This window comes from Triticum urartu, chromosome 7A, assembly GCF_056163025.1.
Source record: "Triticum urartu cultivar PI428250 chromosome 7A, HENAU_Tu73, whole genome shotgun sequence".
In the NCBI taxonomy this organism is placed as follows: Eukaryota; Viridiplantae; Streptophyta; class Magnoliopsida; order Poales; family Poaceae; genus Triticum; species Triticum urartu.
The window spans coordinates 18,283,161-18,299,416 of NC_141879.1; the positions used below are offsets into that span (position 1 = coordinate 18,283,161).

Genomic DNA, 16,256 nt, shown 5'->3' on the forward strand with positions numbered 1-16,256 from the left:
ATCAATTAATAAATACTCATGCCTAGTAAACATGGGATGAAACGACAAAGGCCCCGAATTTCGGTGATGCCGACTTTATTACGTTGATCATAATATGATAAGTCAATAAGGTAGGATACCTATGTTTGAACCGCGCATCCTGGCAGCAAGTTCTCTTTGGCAACCTTTAATTTTCTGAGAACTCGAACTTGCGAGAGATCGATTCCTCTTGAACCAGATGTTGAGCCGGATATTGAGATCTCAAAACTTTGTGAGAGACAGATTTCCCTTGAGCTAGATTTTGAACCGGAATGTTTTCTGATAACCCGACATTTTTCTTTTGAGCCGAAACTTTTTGATTGCCCGGTACTTTTTAAGCCGGAAATTTTCTGACAGCCTTTAAATTTTCACCAATGTGGCAGTAACCCCTGAGGCCGGATTATTTTCCCTCCAATGACCCGGGGTTCTTGAACTTGCTGAAACTGGCAAAATTTGCTGAGTCTTGTCCGTTTAGCCCCTGAATCTTAAGAGGACTCGAGGATTTGGCTTGAGATTCTCCATACTTGACCATGATATAAGCCGACATATAGTTGAACAGCATAACACTAGAATATGTTGAAGCTGGAAGCGAAGTGGCGAGTTGATGATCTTCGCAACACTCATTGTATAAACTTGGTGTTGATAAAGCGATGTAAATCCACGAAAGGTTGAGGTTGACCGTGGCGGGTTATAAATGATCCCGTATGAGTTGTGTCAATATCCCGGCTGGTGGTTCATCTGGCTGGTTATTGAAGTATAACCAAACCGTAGTAACAGTGACTTATGCGCCTGTCCATTGAGCCATCAGGTGCAGGCGGATGCTGATAACTTATTATGATTTTCTCTAGAGTTGTTGGAATAGACCGGGCCGTAAGAGCGGCGACTTGCGCGCGCTCACGAAACAGCTCGTGCAGATGGGTGCGGCTCCGGTGTGTTGATGTAGATCAGACCGCGGGGTGGATGATAAAGACGACCGCATCATCAGAGACGACATAGACACGGGCGAGTCGGCCGCAGGCGTGAATAGATAAGTCAATCGCAAGCGCGGTCCCGACGAGCCGATATAGACCAAACCGCAGGGGCGGCGGCTATGCACATCCGTTGAACAGTAAAACATGCGTTGTCCCGGTGGATGATGAGCAGCGTATTTGCCTATGATGTAGGTCAGTCTCCGGCAAGTTGATAGTTGGATGGCAATCTGTTAAGAACTGCGGGGCGGACGTTTGCCAGTATGGCCTCTACTGGACCACTATGAGGCAAACGGGATCTCTATACCCGTAGCTTAATGATCTCTTTTGTATTGAAGAATTTTTCTACATAAAAAATATCGCAGTGTGAGAGTAATTATTCTTGAAAGAAATAAAAAATATATATTAAAAAGTAAATAAAGCGGATAGCACCTGATATTTCTATGGGATGTCGAGCCAGTCATCATGACGAGGCGATTATGAAGATGAACCGGCAGGCGTAATTAACCGGCAACAACGGTGGATCGGCTGCTGTTGTGAGCCGGCCGTGACAGCAAGGCGGCTGAACTTATAGCTTGAACCACCTCTGTTCCTCTTAACAATTCCATGCCTCAACCACTGTTTTCCTCCCACTGAGTATTTTTTAGTAGTCATCTGTGATAATTTTCAAGAACTTGACTATTGTAATGGACAAGAGGTCCTCTAGAGTCCAGAACCAGCCATTGAAAAATTTTAAGTCTGAAATTTCTCTCTTATATTCCACCGGGCCAATTCCTTCCTCTTTACTCTACTTTTTCTCCAGCCCCGTTGGGCAGCCAACACACCAACAGGACTCATCTGCAGAGAGCCAGAAGTCAGGCGCAGTTGATGGATTCGGGGAGGAAGTGACTCAGAGCGTAGCGGAGCTGCAGCTCCGTGGCGGAAGCATGGGCCCGCTTGACGCCGGGGCGACGGCTTGAAGGTGCAAGGCCACACGGCAGTAGCGGTTGAGGTGAGGCGGGTCTGCGAAGGAATGGACCGCCTCAGCGATGTCACAGGGGTGGAAGGAGGCGGAGACGGGTCGTTGATATGTCTTCATTGTATCTATTTTTTCAAACTCTTTTGCCTTTATTTTAGACTCTAATTTGCATGATTTGAATTGAACTAACCTGGATTGACGCTGTTTTCAGCAGAACTGTCATGGTGTTATTTTTTGTGCAGAATAAAAAGTTCTCGGATTGACCTGAAACTTCACGGAGATCAGTTTCGGAATATATAAAAAATATTGGCGAAAGAATCAACCGAAGGGCCCCACTCCCTGGCCACAAGGGTGGAGGGCGCACCTAACCGTCCTTGTGGCCCCCCTGGACCTCCACCGACCTCAACTTGAACTCCATATATTCACGTTTGGGAAGATAAAAAAAAAGAGAGAAGGATTCATCGCGTTTTACGATATGGAGGCGCCGTCACCTCCTGTTCTTCCTTGGGAGGGCAAACCTGGAGTCCGTTTTGGGTTGCAGAGAGGCGAATTCATCGCCATCGTCATCATCAACCATCCTCCATCACCAATTTCATGACGCTCACCGCCGTGCGTGAGTAATTCTATCATAGGCTTGCTGGACGGTGATGGGTTGGATGAGATTTACCATGTAATCGAGTTAGTTTTGTTAGGGTTTGATTCCTAGTATCCACTATGTTCTAAGATTGATGTTGCTATGACTTTGCTATGCTTAATGCTTGTCACTAGGGCCCGAATGCTATGATTTCAGATCTGAACCTATTATGTTTTCATGAATATATTTATGTTCTTGATCCTATCTTGTAAGTCAATAGTCACCTACTACGTACGTGTTATGATCCGGCAACCCTAGAATGACAATAGCCGGGACACTTTTCGGTGATGAACGTAGTTTGAGGAGTTCATATATTCACTAAGTGCTAATGCTTTGGTCTGGTACTCTATTAAAAGGAGGCCTTAATATCCCTTAGTTTTTAATAGGACCCCGCTGCCATGGGTGGGTAGGACCAAATATGTCACACAGAGAGCATAGCAGCAACATGAGCATGCCACAACTCATGCTGCATAAGCTTAATGCCACTATATACACAATATATTTTTCTGTATACACAGGGAACATTTTTTTAACACACGTTGAACATTTTTAAAATACAAGATGAATATTTTTTTCAAACACAGGCCCAAGCATTTTTAGAATACATGGTAAAGATTTTGCAAATTCCTACTGTTCATGTTTCTAAATGTTATGAAACTTTTTAAAAACAATCATGCGAACATTTTATTTACATTGCATAAAAAAATTCTAGAAAGTGTCATGTGTTTTTTAAATGCATGAAGTTTCTTTTAAAAATTGTCACGAACATTCTTTGAATGTTAAGATTCTTTTCCATTGTATATAATATTTCTTTAGACATCACAGAACATTCTTTTCAAATGCATGAACATTTTTTAAATGTCAACATTTTTAAACAGCGCAAACAATTTTTTTATTGAAAGTTTATTATCAAAATAAAGATAGAATAAACTTATTCTTGTTTTTTAAAAAATGTTTGGAATCTTCAAAAGTGTCCGCACTCTTAAAACTGTCCAGGGATTTTCAAAAAATAACTTCCAAATTTGTTTGGGAAGAAATTGTTTGGAATACCAAATTTTGTTCTTACTTTTCAAAAATAAAATCAGAATTATAAACTTTATTCAAATTTGTAAAATACTTTCCAAAATTTAAATTTGTTTGTGTTTTATAAAAATATTCTACATTTTAAAAAATCACAATCTGTAAAAAAAGGTTTCAAAAAATTTCAAACATCCTCTAATCTGGACACTGTGCTATGTCCTTTTATAGACTTTCCCGTTTACTTTATGTTACTATCATGCATTGGTTGTAGTGGTACGAACTCTAGTTGCCTTGCATGATGCATCATATCCCGAGTCAAAAAAAAAACAAATAAACATGTCACAACTTATAATATCTCACATCTAACTGTTATATGGACAGACCCAAAAAAATCAGCTCAATTCCTATGAAAATAAAAACGGGTTTGCTGTTTCACATCTAGAGTGAAGGGAAGTGAGCACGTCTATGAAAAAAAAGGATCGGGCATGGATACACGACATCCATGGTCATCTGGGTCCAGCGGCAGTGCTCGAGTACTTTGACCTCTGGTGTCGGCTGTAGACCGTCACTCTATCCCAGGAGCCCGACACCATTCTCTGGAAGTGGACGGAGAACGGGGCTTACTCCGCGTCTTCCTGCTACAACACCTTATTCATCGGTTCTACGCTGTCTGAGCACTAGCGCCTTGTATGGAAATCGGGTGCCCCTCTCTAAGTCAAATTCTTCCTCTACCTCGCCTCCGTCAACCGCTGTTGGACGGCTGACCGGCTGGAACGGCGTGGCTTACCGCATGAGCCAGAATGTGTGATGTTCTCCCAACAAGCTGAGACCTTACACCACCTTCTGGTGGAGTGAATTTTCTCTCGCACTATCTGGCATGGCATCCTCTCCTGATGTTGCCCCGAGATCACCGCACCAGAGGGCTCTCTTGGCTTCCTCGACTGTCTCAGCTCGATTCTTCCTACGACGACCCCGGGCAAGCGACATGGGCTCTCCACCATCGCCGCGCTGACGGCTTGGTCCTTCCGGCGTCATCGCAATGCTATCATCTTCGACAAGATCACACCCTCCTCCGCCTCTCTTCTGGTCACGATATAGGACGACGCCCGCTCCTGGGCCTGCGCAGGAGCCAAAGGACTTAACAACATCATCCCTGTAACGTAGCTTAGTCTCTTTGGGCTAAGCAACCCATTCTATGCTCACTGTGTATCACGGGCACGCCTTGTAGTGTACATGTCCCTGATGCCAACCTGTACGTTCTTCTCCTCTATCAATGCGATGATACGCTGACCATGGCGTATTCGAGAAAAAAAAAAGCACGTCTTCGACCCATTAGTTCTTGTCCACTCGTCCTTTTTTTTCAACTCAACTCTTTTGCGTATATAGTTGTGTTGGGAACCAACGCTACATGTTCACCTTTTGAATTGATGAATGGTTTCTTCATGAATTCATGAACGAAAGCTACATGTTCACTCTACTTTTTTGTGTTTTTTTATCTTTTTATGTTTAAATTCATAATTCTTTTAAAGAAAATTTGATATTTTTTTCTAATTTTCTGTGTGTCCATTTCCTTCTCTTTTTTATTTTCCTTTTTCCTTCTTTATTTATTTTTTGTTTAAATTCATGAGTTTCTTTAAATAAATTACCTATGTCTCGTCTAAGTTCTTGATCGTTCGACATGTTCTATTTAAATGTCGTGCTACTTGCAAGTACACCCTCAACATGCAACCGGTCTGCCTTTTTTAGTTACAAGTTCACCCTCAATATGCAACTATGGCCTGACCCAATTTTATTCCAGTTGCAAGTCCATCCGTGACACGCAACTTGGGGTCGAACCCTTTTTGCCTCAGTTGAAAACCACCTTCGACATGCAATTAGAGCGCCTTGCCATTTTCCTCGTCCCGGTTGCAAGTCCACCCTCCACACGCAGCCAGGGCCTGTCCTACTTTTCTCTCAGTTGCATGTCCAACTACACACTTGACACGTAGTGGGGGCAACTAGGAGTCCTACCAATTTTTATTCCAGTTGCAACTCTACACTCAATACGTAACTAGGGCCCGACCCATTTTTGTCCAGTTGCAAGTCCACGCTTGACATGCAACTGGGGCCTCGGCCCTTTTTGTCACAGGTGCAACTCCGCCTCCGACATGCTATTGTGGCGGCCTGCCATTTTTCTTTATCTTAGTTGCAAGTCCATTCTCGACACGCAACTGGAGGCCTACCCATTTTTGTCCTATTTGCAAGTCCACTCTCAGTACGCAACTAGGAGCCTGACCAAATTTTGTCTTAGTTGCAACTCCATCCTCAATACACAAGTGGCGCCCAAACCATTTTCGTCCTAGTTGCAAGTGTGCCCTTGACACACAATTGGGGTCAGATTATTTTTTGTCTAAGTTGCAAGCCCACCCTCGACTCGCAACTTGGGCCCAAACTTTTTTGTTCGAGTTGCAAGTCCACCGTCGACACGCAACTGGGGCCCGACCTTTTTTGTTCGAGTTGCAAGTCCACCCTCGACTCGCAACTAGGGCCCCATCTTTTTTGTCCGAGTTGCTAGTCCACCCTCGACTCGCAACTGGGCCCGAGTTTTTAATTCCTAATTGCAAGTCCAACCTCGATTTCACAACTGGGGCCTGCCCTTTTTTGTCCCAGTTGCAAGTCCATCATCTACTCGCAACTGGGGCTTGACCTTTTCTTGTCCCGGTTGCAAGTCCACTCTCGACTCACAACTATGGCCCAACCTTTTTTTGTCCCAGTTGCAAGTACAATCTCGACTTGCATCTGGGACCGACCTCTTTTAGTCCCAATTGCGGGTCCACCCTTGACTCGCCACTGGCGGTCCGACCTTTTTTTTATCCCAATTGTAAGTCCACACTCGACAGCGAACAAACCACAGATGAGCCGACCCAAGTAGCTAGGTTATGTTTTTTGTTTTGTTTTGTTTTGTTCATGTTTTTCTTGTTATTGTATCATTTTTTCTTAATTGGTTTTCTTCTCCTTTTAATTTTTCTATTTTCCAAAACTTGATCTCATTTTCTTTATTTTTTGATTCTTTTTTCATAAATTCACAAGTTTCAATAAATGTTCCAAAAATCATAAATTTGTTCATTTTTCTAAAGTTGTTTGTGTTTACCAACTTTAAAAAAAAATCAAAATGTGTTTATTTTTTGTTCTCTTCTTATTTATCTATTTTCTCTATTTTGTTTTCTCAACTTTTTTTTTCTGTCCACTTTTAGTTCATTGTATATAAAAAAAATCGCTTTTAGTTCATTGTATATAGAGAAGGACAGATCTGATGGCTAGCTTTACCTATAGGCCGGCGGCCACCCAGGGGCGAGTTGGTTTTTGGTTTTGGCTTTGACAAGTTAAAATCAAATAAACATGACTAACGATGAAAACAATAAAATGAAGCTGACATCATACTTCATAGACGGACATAGACGGACCCAAAAACAAATAAAAATGACTTGCGAGTCCGTGTAGACAAAGAAGAACGACATGTATAACTTAGGAGTCCTCAAGCTTCAGCTAAAAAAACTGAGCATATGCCTGATTGTAAAATAATTATCACATCTCATCGTACCAAAAGAAGGCGTAACCATGATAAACTAAACTAGGCACGAACATACAATTTTTTTTCGCAAATGGCCCTCAGATACACCACCACTACCTGTCTAATATTTTAATATCGCCTAATTGTAAGACAAGTAGAAGAATGACATAAATTGTTATGCATAAAAAAATGAATATCAAACCGTTAACAAATATCAATTGAAAATTTATCATTGATTTTCGTGCTAGGAGTTGGCAAGACAAACTTGATTATTTCAAAATTGGATCCGTAGAAATATAATTATATAAGGGTAAAATATTTTTCAAGTATTACGAGATACTAATAGCTAATGTGATTCTAGATAGATACATTCGCAACTAAGTATATCATTTATTGAAAATTAAGCAGGAGCACTTACTAATGCACTAAGAAGAAACTTCTCTAGTTTTTTTATATATGCAAATAATTGTTATGTACATCATATTTGAAGAACAAGACTAGCCATGCAGCATATACCTCTCGCACTTCGAATTTTGTTGAGCGGTAGGTCTGTGTAATGTTTGTTTCTCGAACTTGGTTGAGTTGTTTTGTATATGCTACAATGTGGATTGAATAAGTGGGCAAGATGTGTATCTTGCCAAATGGATCAAACTAATTCATTCTTTACCAATCCCTTAGTAGGTGGCGTAATATTCACAAAGAGGTGTTCCCTGGTACCATGACATGAAGGCTTCATTTAGACCAAAGATGCAATTTGCGGAACATAAATGAGCAAACAGATGCACTCTTCCCTATAATGAAGTTTTTTTATATAGTTGATTATTAGGTGTTGTAATTAAATTATAGTTGAGGTGTTGTAATTATTTGATAACTTAGCATCTTTCAAATTGTATGATATCTGAAAGTTAAAAACTTGCATTTTACAGATAAATATAATCTACTATATCTAAATAGAAGCTCCCCACTACTTGATTTCTCTCCATATGCAACCTATCCACATCAGCAAGCTGCCACGTCATACTTTTCCCCCACCATCGGTGATACATGCAGCCTTTCAAAAGACTCGATGGCCTCCTGTGGGCAACAAATAATTACTCCACGGTGGCAAAAATAATGGCTATCGGTAGACTCTGCATGCAAATGTCCAGTCCGCTAGCCATGCCCAATAAACGGCAACAAATACGCCCATGCAGTGGTTCCGGGAATAGCCATAAATATAGGATCACAATTTACTGTGGGATCCATCATCTTCCTCATCAACGAATAAATCTCGGCCGATTCAGGCCCTGTTTGGTTCATAATTCCTAGGACTTTTTTTAGTCCCAACTTATATAAGTCTCAAGTCCCTAAAAAGTCCCTACCTGTTTGGTTTCTGAGACTTAACATGGACTAAAAGACCATATTACAACTATAAGTCCCTATAAGTCCCTCCTTGAGAGTCTTATTTTATAAGTGCCAAATGCCCACTTTAAGTCCCTATAAGTCCCTCTGTTTGGTTTAGATGAGACTTATAGGGATTTTTTGAAGTCCCTAAACCAATAAGTCCCTAGAAACAAACACCCTCTCAAGTCCCCACCGAGTCTTCTCATCTTCCCTCTATCTCTATATCTCTCTCCATACTGAGTTGTCGCCGGCCAAGCCTTCAAGGGTTGTCGCTGTCGGCGCACTGTTGCGGTGCTGCCATACTAATTGTTTGTGCCACCGATTTGTTCAGATATGCAGCCGAACGCCACGGCGAGCGGCACCGCCGCCTCGAACGCGACGACTCGCGTCCATCCAGCACTCCGACGAGCACTACTCCCTTGGCACCTTGGCAAGTGGCTGACACTGGTCCAGATCTTCCAGCTCGCGGCTGGCGCGCTATGTAAGAAAGGCGCCCTCATAGTGGTGCTCACAGACCAGCGTGTGGTCATCAGCGCATTTCTGCAGCGAGGGCTACGGACGCCGACGCTGGGTACGCCTACACGCCAATGGGCGAGGACGAGCACTTGGATACTTCATCTGATGGTTTTTCTATATTGATTTTTCAGAAAAGGAGCAAAAGATTCGGGACAAAGGATTGAGCAAGGACATATCCAACATGTATCCAGATTTCTTTTCCTTTATTCTTAACCTATTTCTTCTCTGCTTAACCTATTTCATGTATCCAGTTTTTATGTAGGTTACTCTTCTCTTTATCAATTATTTGTTCATTTTCTGTGAATCCCCTATGATACCTTTTGGATCTATAGGTTAGTCATTAGGCTTAGGTAAGAGTTTGGTCTGGGTAATCATCGTTTGTTTCCTTCATTATACACGGTTAAAAACAGTGTTGCTCCCTTCCTTATTGTCTTTATGATAAGTCATTGATATGTGTTCTACTTACTACCCTCCTCACTGTAACCCACAACGACTGTATGTCAAAGCCTCTGATTAGCTATAGTTGTACCTTGCAGTTTCATTATAGTGATGAGCTTGAAATTGAGGAGATGGGTGATTGTTTACTTTTCTGCGCTGAAATGTGTCAATCTAATAAATATCACACATTACCAATTTCCATTTTTTTCATATCTCTTTAAATCGTTGCTGAATTTCCCGCAGCAACGCGCGGGGTATCCTCTAGTTTTATTAATTTCTATGTACTCCTATAATAGCTAGGCCGTGTAGGAGCACGGGTAGATGACTAGTGATCATAATGCTTAGTCTTAATAACTGATAGAAAATTCTGATCTAAGAAAAACTAATAGAAAAAACTATAAAACACAAGGGTGTCCAAGTGGTTTGTCAAGGCTGCCTGGGTTGACGCCAAAATTTAGCTAGATTGTAGATACATTAAATAATAAAATGTGTATGAGGTGAATATTTCACATGGGACGGTTTCGAAAAAACATTTTATCTGATAAGCACATTTTTCTTTGTCAACATAAAAATAGACTGGGGTGCCGGTGCGACAAGAAGTGGGCAAGGAGACGGCTAGAAAAAGAAGGGTGGCGCGATGCAGAGAAGGGAGCAAAGGCAGCGCGGCTGAGGAGGGAGATGTACAAGGGAGGAGGGAGAAGGGGCCGGATGAGGGTGTTTGCGGTTGTCGCGCCCACACCCATGTTAATAAACGTGAGGTAGATGAAGGGTCAGCCCTTGCCTAGTTTCGGAGCTCGGCATAGGAAGGCCAACCGTCAAACAATAAATACCACGTGTCCTGTGGTGTCCGCCTGACATTTTTTTGGCGTGTTTTTTGGACCCTGGTATTCCGTAATAAGAAAAGTCATAAATATTGTTTAGTTTCCGTTAGTGGAAACCCAACAAACATAGACTGACGTCATGTCCCATCGCCTGATCATTTGTTGGGTCCACCTTTCGGGGTATTGCCGAGTTTCTGTCGTACATAACTCGGCGAATGTGCATCATTGCTGAGTCTCAATTTTTTTTACCAACTGCCTTTTGACAAGCACTAGGCAAACGATGATGTTTGTCGAGTGTCGCGTTACTTCCAAGTCCATTTATCAGCAAACTCGTTAGCCACCATACACCGCCGACCTTCCGATAAACTGAACTCGGCAAAAACTTAGAACTCAACGAAATCCTAGATTTCAGTAGTGTTTCTTTCCAATGCTTTAGGTTTTTTTTGAACATCAGTACAGATACAAGCGCTCATATACACGCGCATACACTCATCCCTATGAATACACACACGCACACCCTACCCCTATGAGCACCTCCAATGCTTTAGGTTGGTGTAGAATTTTTCTCCAATACCTTTTTTTACAGTCCGTTAACCGGACACACAAAAAAGCCCGCAGCCCATGGGATGCTGATGTGTGCGCGGCTCCCCTTGAGTTTTTGGGCCGTGGAGAGGTGATCTGCCGTGGGTCCACGCAGCCGGCGTGAAGTGCGACGGGAACGTGGCGAGGCTTACGGCTCGCAAGTAGAAACCCTCGTCTCCGCTGCTCGCCCAAACCCTCGTCTTCGGTCTACCTTCCCCCTCTCGTCGTTGTTCCCCTCCCCCAGCTCTCTCATCGCCCTTGATCTCCACCCTAGCTCCCACGATCGATGGCATGGCAGAGCCGACAGAAAGGAGGGAGTCGAGGTGCACCCCAGTCATGGTGCGGGCCACGCTCGAATTCGACATCGTCAGGTACAGCCTGCATAAGGGCATGGGCGCCGGCAAATTCATCCGGTCCCCTCGCGCCTCCGTTGGCGGGTACGAATGGTGCATCCGCTACTACCCTGACGCAGACAGGGAGATGATCGAGGACCATGTCTCAGTCTACGTGGAGCTTCTGAGCAAGGGTGGTAAGGCAAGGGCGCTCTTCGACTTGAGGTTGGTCAACCAGGCTAACGGGCTGTCAACGTCGGTGACGTCCTGCTTGGAATCACCCGAAGTGTTTGATTCCGTCGACCCCATTAAGAACAAATATACTTGGGGTGTTCATACTTTTATGAAAAAGAGTGAGCTGGAGAAGTCACCTTACCTGCGTGATGACCATCTTATAATTGAGTGTGATCTCAGTGTGATCAGCAATGTGCCGCTTGTTGCAAAGACCGTGGAGATCCAGGTGCCACCCTCTGACTTGGCAGATAATCTAGGAACATGGCTTGAGACGGGGGAGGAAGCAGACGTGACATTCAATGTTAGAGGGGAGACTTTCCCTGCACATAAGATTGTGCTTGCAATGCGGTCACCGGTCTTCAAGGCAGAGCTCTATGGACCGATGGGAAGTCGGACGGCACGCAACATAACCGTGGAAGATATGCAGCCTGCTGTTTTCAAGGAATTGCTTCGCTTCATCTACACAGATTCATTGCCTTCTCGGGACAACCTCGATGATGACATGGTTAAGCATTTACTGGTGGCTGCAGATCGGTACGCCATGGAAAGGATGAAGATGATATGCGAAGGCATTCTTTGTAGAAGACTTCGTGTCGAGACTGTGGCAACCACGTTAGCTCTAGCTGACCAGCATCACTGCAGCAGGCTCAAAGAAGCCTGCATTGAATTTGTTATCTCTTCGAATAGATTGGCTGCTGTGATTTCAGGCCAAGGGTATGTGCACTTGAAAAGATCATGCCCTGCTGTCATAGCAGAAATCTTGGAGAGAGTAACAAAGTCTCGCACAGGTTAATGTGTTCATCCCAGGGTAAAACTTGGATTACTTAGCTTACCTGCCCTTGTCACTTTCTAGAGATCTTTTTGAGGAGCAACTATATAAGTCTTGGAAAGTTTAGTGTGCTCATCTTGGATTCATGTGTTAGCTTCCATGCACTTGATTATTCATACATAGCCCTCTGAGAAGAATCTAGTCTATATCTGCTCTCTTTGACTTCTCCCTTTTTCTAAAATTTGGGGAAGCCTTTGTAGTTGTTGTAATTTACTTTTTGAGAAATATGTCCGTGCGTTGCAATGGGAAAAGCAAATCCTTGCATGCTACAAGTAACCCATTCATATTGTCACTCTCTCAGCTATCGTCGCCGATGGTTCTCAAGGTGCTGATCTTGGTCATAATACTTTTAACACATCGCCTTTGGCAAGCCCCTCCCTCCACCAACTTAGTGCATGCACCATCCCACACTCTTGCCCTTTAGTCCAAGACCCATTCGTGTCGTCGCTTCTCCGGGGCAGAAACGATCTCTCGCTACACATGGTCATAATTACTTGTAATAACGGCGTACATCAGCATCATCTCATCTGCATCTGGAGCATGTGTCTTCCCTGAAAAAAAAAATTACTAAAGAGTAATGTGAAACATATTAATATCACGAACATACCAATTACACTCAGCCTCTGCACCAACAAAATGCCAACATCTAGTTGTCTATATGCAACCCTATGATTGAAATATTCAACCGATTTTGAAATTCGAACAGTTTGACCGTTGATCATATCAACTAAAATATCCACACAAAGATCTTCACAGAAAGACAAATCGCTATCAAAACTAAATCTGAAAGGGAAAATCTCTGAAAAGAAAAGACCTTAAATAGGACAAGACAGACAGGATTACGAAGTAAAATAATAAGCTCCATCAGATAATATACCTAATCATATCACCTGACAATGAACACCCCTCCGTCATGCGTCATTGGTATAATTTAGTAGACCATTACACAAGCATGAAACACTAAGTAGGTTAGAGGATAAATTCTTGGGAGGTCAAACTATAGGCGGTCAACATCAGTTGATGCATACCTGCATTCGTACATGTGTGCTTCCTTGTTAGTATACTTGTACGCATCAGGTGATCCAGCGGAGCTTGCTTGCTTGCGTCCTGCATAGATGGCGATACACATGAGGCTGCAGCCATGGCGAGCGCCGTTGTCGCCGCTCTAGGTCGTCTGCCCCTCTATCTCCTGCTCCCTCTGCTTTATCTCCATAGGCATGGTGCCGGCACCGTCTGCCTCGCCGCGGAAGGCAATGCGCACATAGCATCCGTCAGTGCCGATCACACGGTGGCGAGGTCAGACTTCAGCTAGGCGATATGCCCAAGTGATTTGAGCGTGAGGCTCGTCATGTCGTCCTTACTGCCTTGCTCCTCCTCCATCCCCCATCTCCCTTCTTCTTCCTCTCCGTCCTGCACCTTCCCGCCATGGTGCTCTCCCTCTCTTGCTCTTTGCCGTCGACTTCGCCATGATCCACTGCCAGTCACCTCGCCCTCGCCTCCCAGCAATGCCTGGTTGTCCTGCTCGTAGATCTCGAGGGCTGACGACGATGACAAGGGCCTACTTATTTCCTCGACTACGCCCATGACGCACGCGCTGCCGCGGCAAAGGACACCTCGTGGAGGGTGACTCCAGGTGAGGCGAGGTAAGACCGACGAGACGGCGGAGGTCGAGCCGCTGGTGATGGGCGGCGGTAAGGCTGGAAAGCAGTCCATCCCGATAGTCGCCGCTGTTGGAGCCCATGATTTGGGAGGCCTTGGTGAGAAGAGCGCGAGCATCAATTGGACTATCACAACACACTCGTCCATGCTGGTAGGATTTCTTGCAATACATGGTATATATGGAAACGAACACCAATCTGGAGGCATCGATCTGATTTGGAGACGACGTGGGTTTGATTTCCTTAGTATTACTTTCTGGATTTTTTTTGTGTGCCCACGTACAGGTAGATACGTTGTAAAAATATTGGTAGACATAGATTACATGTGTGTAGATCTCTTTTTAGTTCTCAGCCGTCAATCTTTAAGGTTTACACAAAATTAACGGATATAAATAGATGACCTATGCAGAACTATGAAAAGCTTCGTCCTTTAATATTAGATATAGATATAAATATAGATATATGCATGCGGTACTTTAATGATGCACTTGCAGGTGAAGATTAACTGGTAGATTTTAATTAGAGAAAAGGCTTTGAATGCTTTGTATGCATGATTGTTGACCAACACACATGGACTTGACAATCATCAGAATTAGAGCAACTCCAGCGCAGAGACCCATTTTGTCTGTTTGGGTTATCCGAACACAAAACTTGGCCCAACTGGGCGACCCGAACGGACACGCGTGTCCGCCTGCTATCCGTTTATTGTCCTCCCGACCTAAACTTGGCCCAAATCTATGAACAAATGGGTACGAAGCGGACAGAAGCGGACGCTCTTGTCGACTGCTGTCGTCCACTCGTGTCCACTCCTGGTCCCACCTAGCAGTGACTACCCACGAGATGGCGTCTACCTCCACCCATGCTGCGAGGAGGAGCGAGGCCACATGCGAGGAGGATAGTAGCATTGCCCCTTCTCTCTTTTCTCTCGTTTTTTTGTTTGGGCTTCCTTAGCCTCTTTTTTTGGCTTCTTTAGCCTCTTTTATTTTTTGTAATGTCCGGAGACTCATCCCAACTTGTGAGGGAATCATAGCTTCCATCATCCTTTTCTCACATGGAACAATGCTCTAATAATGATGATCATCACACTTTTATTTACTTACAACTCAAGAATTATAACTCGATACTAGAACAAAATATGACTCTACATGAATGCCTCCGGTGGTGTACCGGGATGTGCAATGATCTAGCATAGCAAATGACATTAATAAAAGGACAAGACATGAAAACATTATGCTAGCTATCTTACGATCATGCAAAGCAATATTACAATGATGGTGCGTGTCATAATAAAACAGAACGATGGAAGTTGCATGACAATATATCTAGGAATGACTATGAAAATGCCATAATAGGTAGGTACGATGGCTCTTTTGAGTAAGGATATATGGTGGGTTTTATGCAGCAGTGAAAATGTTGCGGTACTAGAGAGGCTAGCAATGGCGGAAGGGTGAGAGTGCGTATAATTCATGGACTCAACATTAGTCATAAAGAACTCACATACTTATTACAAAAATTTATTAGCTATCGAAACAAAGTACTACACAGATGCTTGATGTCTACTACGCAACCTTCTTCTTGTAGACGTTGTTGGGCCTCCAAGTGTAGAGGTTTATAGGACAGTAGCAAATTTCCCTCAAGTGGATGACCTAAGATTTATCAATCCGTGGGAGGCATAGGATGAAGATGGCCTCTCTCAAACAACCTTGCAACCAAATAACAAAGAGTCTCTTGTGTCCCCAACACACCCAATACAATGGTAAATTGTATAGGTGCATTAGTTCGGCAAAGAGATGGTGATACAAGTGCAATATGAATGGTAGATATGGGTATTTGTAATCTGAAAATATAAAAACAGCAAGGTAGCAAGCGATAAAAGTGAGCGTAAATGGTATTGCAAAGCTAGGAAACAAGGCCTAGGGTTTATACTTTCACTAGTGCAAGTTCTCTCAACAATAATAACATAACTGGATCATGTAACTCTCCATCAACATGCAACAAAGAGTCACCCCAAAGTCACTAATAGCGGAGAACAAACAAAGAGATTATTGTAGGGTACGAAACCACCTCAAAGTTATCCTTTCTGATCGATCTATTCAAGAGTCCGTAGTAAAATAACACGAAGATATTCTTTTCGTTCGATCTATCCTAGAGTTCGCACTAGAATAACACCTTAAGATACAAATCAACCAAAACCGTAATGTCACCTAAATACTCCAATGCCACCTCAAGTATCCATGGGTATGATTATATGATATGCATCGCACAATCTCAGATTCATCTATTCAACCAACACAAAGAAATTCAAAAAGTGCCCC

At 43.3% G+C, this 16,256-nt stretch overlaps 1 pseudogene; it reads left to right on the plus strand.

Annotated features, from left to right (window-relative positions):
• Nucleotides 1-11,179: 11,179 nt before the first annotated feature.
• LOC147957034 (BTB/POZ and MATH domain-containing protein 1 pseudogene) lies at nt 11,180-12,247 on the plus strand (annotated as a pseudogene).
• The last annotated feature ends 4,009 nt before the right edge of the window (nt 12,248-16,256 follow it).